This window comes from Macaca thibetana, chromosome 1, assembly GCF_024542745.1.
Source record: "Macaca thibetana thibetana isolate TM-01 chromosome 1, ASM2454274v1, whole genome shotgun sequence".
Lineage (NCBI taxonomy): Eukaryota > Metazoa > Chordata > Mammalia > Primates > Cercopithecidae > Macaca > Macaca thibetana.
Genome location: NC_065578.1, coordinates 202,039,912 through 202,047,223, shown reverse-complemented (window position 1 = coordinate 202,047,223; position 7,312 = coordinate 202,039,912). Strand labels below are relative to the sequence as shown.

The window sequence follows — 7,312 nt, the reverse complement described above, 5'->3', positions numbered from 1 at the left end:
TTGCAAACTAACACAGGGGGAGATGATGGCATTTAGGACATTAGAGGCAATTCAAGGTCTGGTAGGAATTTGGGAGTTGCAGGGGGACAGTGCACAGCTGTCACTTGCACCATATTGTAAACTCCTGGAGAAGTCACATTTTTTTTACAGCTTTATTGAGGTATGATTGACATACAATGAACCGCATATACGGTTGGCCCTTGGTATCTGGGCTTCGCATCCCTGGATTCAACCAACCAGGGATCAAAAATGTTTTTAAATAAATAAATAAAATACAAATTTAAAAACAATACAGTATAACAATTATTTACATTGTGTTAACATTACATTCCATGTTATAAGTAATCTAGAGATGATTTAAAGTATACCAAAGGATGTGCATAGGTTATGAGCAAATACTATGCCATTTTATTTCGAAGGCTTAAGCATCTGCAGATTTTAGTATTCACAGGAGGTCCTAGCACCAACCCCCATGGTACTGATGAATAACTGTATTTTAAATGTACATTTTGATAAGTTTTGACATAAACACACACACACACAGACACACACATACACACACACATATATACCCATGGAGCCATCACAATCAAGATAAATGAACATATCTATATTCTTAAAAGTTTCCTGCACCTGTTTGTAATCGCTCCCTTATGACCCACCCTGACCTCCCTCCCATCCCCAGACAACTGCTGATATGCTTTGTGTCACTATAGTTTTCATTTTATAGAATTTGATGTAAATGGAATAATATGGGAATAATATGATATGTCCTCTTTTTTGTTGGTCTGGCTTCATAATAAATTGCACCTCAATCATCTCTTTATACCCAGGGCTAAGCATGGTCATCCAATCAATGAATCAACAAATATTTTAGAGTGCCTGCTAGGTGCTTGGTCTTGGCAAAACTGTTCCAGATACATAATAGTTGTTTAATAAATGCTGGACGAATAGTTCAGTGAATCCAAGTGACATAGACTCTATTTTTCACTGAGATATAATTCATATATCATAAAATCAATAATTTTAAAGTGGCCAATTTAGCGGTTTTTAATATATTTACAAAGTTGTACAACCATCACTGCTATCTAATTTCAGAACATTTTCTTCACCCCTAGGAGAAATCCCATACCCAATCCAGCTCACTCTCCATTTGTTCCTCTCCCCAGCCCCTGGGAACCATAAGTCTACTGTCTCTATATAGAGGGGTACTTACTCTGGGCATCTCATATAAATGGAATCATATTGTGAAGGTTGTCAGAATCAAAATGGAATCACTTGTGTCAAAACCCTCAGCATTAGAGCCAGGGAAGTCCAGGAAGAGCAGGTTCTCATGCACAAACCTGATAATAAAAACTATCACAAAAGACTCTGCAAAAACCACAACCTTGTACAAAGGCCACCACAGCCTTACACATAAAAAGCGTTTCTTCAGGGACATCTTCCCAGCAATAGCCTGTCCAACCTTGAACTGGCACCACCCTTGTTATTGATCCTTGTAGCCTAATATAATTATTTCAAATTAAATTATATGATCCTCTGCATTTTTCCTTTAAAAACCTTTGTCTTCTTTTATCTCCCCAAATATATCTGCCATATTCCCATTGCAATGCTTATTCTCAAACAAATATCTTCTATTTTTCAGAGTCTCTCTCTCTCTCTGTCTGTCTGTTATTTAGGTTTTGACATAATTTGGTGTCAGAAGTGAGATTGAAGCTGGCTCACCTTAGACAGATGGACAACCCCTGAAATTGAGTGAATTGCATGCCCTGAGCCCTTTGAAGCTCTCCACCTCCATGGCTCACGTTTTCTGCCCTGGCGAATCTCCTCTCACATTCCTGGACTCCCTCTTTTTGGTGAGTTCTTTTGACTTTATTTGGGATCTATTTTGGTTATAAGACTACCTTAAATTTAAAAATCTTACATTTCTCTTGGGACTATAAAAGTCTTTTCTGGCAAGCCCTTTCTGCTATGAAGATGAGTGTCTTTCTAGTTTGAGTACTTTGGTTTCTATAAAATTTGCATTCTGTCTGTGAGTCATGTCTTTTCTTGTAAATTTACTTTTTTTTTTTTTTTTTCTGCCGACCTGGTTTAACATTTTCTTTGATCTGTGTGCCTGGCTTAAAAGTTTTGTGAGTACTCTTATTTTGATTTCATTTTGATTTGGTTATGCTTGTCTGTAAATAATTTGGCTGTGTTTTACATTTTTTTCTCTCTGTTAACTTGTGAAAATCTTCTGGGAGCAAAGCATTCAGAATAGTGGGTGCAGAATAGCCAATGAAAAGCTGATGCGACTATTCCAAAGACTACATGAAATTTACAAAGGTGTGATGGTCCTCATGTGATGCTGTCAGTCATGATTCTGGTTATCCTGAATGCAATAAAAATAACTAATTTCCTCATCAAGTGTGAGCTCACATTAAATTTTTAACCATGACTAACTTAAACTTTTGTCATCCACAGTTATTGCTTTTATTTTTCTCTAAAAGCATTTATAATCAGTTGTAATCCAATATTGCTTTTCATGGAAAAAGCTCTAACAAGTAGTTTTTTTTGTTTTTTGTTTTTGTTTTTGTTTTTGTTTTTGTTGTTTTTGAGAGGGAGTCTCCCTCTGTCACCAGGCTGGAGTGTGCAGTGGCTTGATCTCGGCTCACTACAAGCTCCGCCTCCTGGGTTCACGCCATTCTCCTGCCTCAGCCTCCCGAGTAGCTGGGACTACAGGCGCCCACCACCACGCCCGGCCAATTTTTGTATTTTTAGTAGAGACGGGGTTTCACCATGTTGGCTAGGATGGTCTCAATCTCTTCATCTTGTGATCAGCCTGCCTCGGCCTCCCAAAGTGCTGGGATTACAGGCGTGAGCCACCGTGCCCAGCCTGCCTACAAGTACTCTTAAATACAGGTTCCTGATAACTTTTATATCAATGGACTAAATAAATATTTCTGAACTCTAATAAAACTGATAGGTTCATAAAACTCCTCATCAAGATCAAAGAAAGCAAAACCTAATTGCATAAAATTGAGTAAGTAATAAACAAAATGTTCCTATAACTGTTAGGTGGAACATTGTTGGTTCTCTGCTTAAATGTTTTGTTTTCCAAATTTAAGGAAACTTTTTCTCTTAAGGTGTCTACAGTTTACAGTAATTTGGTCAAGTATACTTTTATAAACAAAACTGTAAGCATTTACTTTTTCTCCCTACTCGATCTCTCCAAAATTTGGAAACTATTCATGAATATTTTTATTTTTTATGACAGCATAATTTTTTGCATAAATTCAGTAAGGATGTGCTGTGTTTATAACAGGACACAAGTGAAAACATCAGTTATAGTACCAAGGTTTTGACTGGGATGTCATAGTTAGATTGTTTGTAAGTACTACAGGTGAAATCTGAAGTCTGTCTTGAGAGGTTTTAAAATCTAAGATTCCTGTGCAATCAATCACTATCCTTGTTGTGCTTATGTAAATGATCAGACAAAAATCAATGAAACTAAACTTATTTTACAAACAAATTTGTCTCACTCTGGTTATCTTTGGTAAAAATGAAAAAAAGAAAACCTATAAAGCAAAAAATTATGTTTCCAGAAACATATATATTATACCTGTTAGTCCTGTGCATTATTTTCAAGTTTTTATTCCCTACCTATAGACTGGGCTAGATCCTGAATTCTTCTAGGTCCCTCCAATCCACTTTTTTTTCCATGGAATTACTAAAAATGGGAATCTCTCTGCTTCTGCAGCCCTATAAACTGAAATTAAATTTTAAGGGACAAGTTGCATGTCTGATGGAGGGGCTACATGGCAAGTTCATCAGGCCACCTGATGCCATAACCAAAGACACTCCAGCTGCAATCCAGGATATAATGTTGCTGGCTTCATGCTGTGGACAGCTTTTCCCAAGGTGACAAAACAAGAGCCTTTATCGTAATGAGACTCTAGCTCCTCTTAGTTTTTTTCATTTATGCCTATCTCTTTCGCTTGGCAGGATAATCATGTAATTAAAGTTTTACAGATACTACTGGGGGTACCTTGACAGAATCTGACCTAAAAATATTTTAGTCCACCTATTGGGAGGCTGAGGTGGGAGAATCGCTTGAACCTGGAAGGCGGTGGTTGCAGTGAGCCGAGATCATGCCACTGCACTCCAGCCTGGGCGACAGAGCGAGACTCCATCTCAAAGTATATATATACATATATATTTTAGTCCACCTAACGAGTGACTTTAACACTATCCTCAATACATCATTGCTCATTCTGCTTTAATTCAACCCAGTCATGAGATACTAGATGATAGAAATACTCTGTAGTATCTATTGGTTAAATAAGAAAATATCTGTGCTGTTGCTAATATTACATGCTGTACCTGGATAAATTTCTCTGGGAACATTGAGACTCAAATACGCAAAATAATAAAACAGGCCACATCATTACAACAGGTCTCATCTAATTCACCATAGTCATTTGATTTACTCAATTGGTTGCCTTTAAACCTAGACTCATGGCTCAAATTTGTTACATAAACTGAGATTATCATATTACTATTATTTTTACTTTGTATTTTCTTTTCTTTTCCTTTTTTTTTTTAAACTTTGTACCCATTGCTTGTCAAATTTCTACAATACAAATCCTAACAAAAGAATGCTAGCCCAGCACTTTGAGACGATAATCAATGTTTATGGAACAGATAAAATTAAACTTAACAATGGACTGCAGGTAGACTTGAAAGCCACTCTTTCAGAAATTCCCTGTGGCTCAAATGTGGCTAAAAGAGTTTTGACACTGACTCCTAGTTGTCAATCACTCCCTCCTTTGTGGGACCAGACCAACCCACGTCAGGTCCATTCTGGCACCAAAATATAACCAAAACCTAACTACAGGATTATTGATGAGCAACATGTTCAGAGAAATATCTCAATCAAAAGGAGAAAATGTAAAAGTTCTGAAAATCAAAATGAAGTCACTTGTGTGAAAATCCTGACAAATAGAGCCAGTGAAAGCCATAAAGGAAAAGATCTCACACATGTCTATCTGGTAACAAGAACTGTCACAAAAGACTCTGCAAAAACCACAATGCTGCAAACAGGCCACCACAATCTTACACACAAAAAAGTGCTGCTGCCATGGCATCTGTCCAGCTACTGCCTGTCCAGCCTTGGACTTGTGCTACCCTTGTTTTGATCCTTGTAGCCAAGGATAATTGTTTCCAAATAACTTATATAATCCTCTTCACTTTTTTCTTTTAAAGCCCTTGTCTTCCTTTACCTTCCCAAATATGCTTACTGCATTTTTATTGCAATGCTTACTCTGAAATAAATATCATTTAATTTTAGAGAGTCTCTCTCTCTCTCTGTTGTTTAAATTCTAACAACGCAATATGCAGCTGTCTTTGCCTGTCTTTTCATTGAGCTAAGGTTTCCAGGGTTCTTTAATGTGTAGCATGTGCCAGTAGTTCATTCATTTTTATGGCTGAAGATTATTCCATTATGTAGCTATGGCTCATTTTGTTTAGCTAGTCATCAGCTGATGATGGACATCTGGCTCTTTTCTACTTTTTGGCAATTATGAATAACACTGCCATGACCATTCAAGTACAAGTTTTCTGTGAACACGTCTTCAATCCTTGAGTATATACCTAGAAGTGAAATTGCTGGGTTATATGGCAATTCTATCGTTAAACTTTTTTTAGGAATAGTCAAACTGTTTTCCAAATGACTGTACTATTGCCCTCCCACCAGCAATGCGTAATAGTTCCAATTTGTCCACTTCCTCGCCAACAATTGTTATTGTCTCTGTTTTGAATTCGAGCCATTTTAGTGGGTGTGAGTGGCTTCTCATTGTGGTTTTGATTTGCATTTCCCTGAGGAATATGTTGAGTATCTTTTTATTTGCTTCTTGGTAATGCAAGCTTGTATTAATCTATTAATTAATTCATGTATTTGAGTCCCAGCTGTGTCAATTATGTGTAGTCTTGGACAAGTTATTTTACTCCTCTGAACTCAGTTTTCTCATTCATAAAGTGGAAATAATAATCTCTGTCTTATGGGATTGTTGAAAGGACTAGAATGAATATATGCAAAGCTCTTGGCAGAAATTAAGAACTCAATGAAGACAGAAGAGATGTAAGTCAACATAATGAGTAAGTCAAATGATGCTGGAGTTGGGTCTTGGAAGGAAAGCAACATTCTAATAGGTAGAGGTACAAAGAAAAGAGATTCCAACCAGAATGAGTGTGAACAAAGAGGAAGCCACAGTACAGTGGAATGTGAGCAATTACTGAAAACTCTGCACAGATTTGGCTAGAGTAGTAGAGTTCTCCTTCAAGAGGAGGAGTGACAGAAAAAGGACTGGAGGGAAGGATGGACTCAGACACAGAGGGCAACAAGATAAGGGCAAGGGATGTGTGTCTCCTTGGAGTCCACCATGTGCTGCCCTCTGTTGTCTGGGGACTGGGTGAAAGTCAATATTGCCCTGCTCAGGACCAAGAGACATTGCTGCCATTGGCACTGCTTGGATGTTCCTGATGCTCCAGAACTTCAATCACTTGGAAATTACAAGGGTTTAGACGCTCTGTACCAGAAATGGGGCAAAAGCCAAATATATATTTATTTCTCCTTATATGTGTATATATATATAGAGAGAGATGGGGTCTTGCTTGTTGCTCAGGCTGGTCTTGAACTACTCCTGGCCTCAAGCAATCGTCCTCCTGGCCTCCCAAAGTGCAGAGATTCATATATGTATTTCTTATTATGTATATGTCATAATCTCATATTATTTTTATCTGACCCATCAAATTCTGCTGGAAGGATCTGGTATCACATCTTAGTATGGACTTAGCCAGTGAGTCCCTCTGTTATTTCTCTAGAAGTATCTTCACCCTCAGCAATCCTCCTGAAAGATGCTCATCCTGATTGCAGCACTATTCACAATAGCAAAGACTTGGAACCAACCCAAATTCCCATCAATGATAGACTGGATAAAGAAAATGTAGCACATATACACCATGGAATACTATGCAACCATAAAAAGGGGTGAGTTCATGTCCTTTGCAGGGACATGGATGAAACTGGAAACCATCATTCTTAGCAAACACACAGAAACAGAAAACCAAACATCAAATGTTCTCACTCGTAAGTGGGAGTTGGACAATGAGAACACGTGGGCACAGGGAGGGAACATCACACACTTGGGCCTGTCGGGGGGTGGGGGGCTAGGGGAAGGATAGCATTAGGAGAAATACCTAATGTAGATGATGGGTTGATGGGTGCAGCAAAGCACATGGCACATGTATACCTGTGTAAGAAACCTGTACGTTC

General features: G+C 38.0%; 1 long non-coding RNA gene across 1 annotated transcript; it reads left to right on the top strand.

The window, feature by feature from the left end:
• The first annotated feature begins 1,569 nt into the window (after positions 1 to 1,569).
• On the top strand, positions 1,570 to 6,724 carry LOC126942220 (uncharacterized). The gene is made up of 3 exons (XR_007721531.1): positions 1,570 to 1,856; positions 4,637 to 4,712; positions 5,941 to 6,724. It is a non-coding gene; the product is annotated as an uncharacterized LOC126942220 (long non-coding RNA).
• Positions 6,725 to 7,312: the final 588 nt, after the last annotated feature.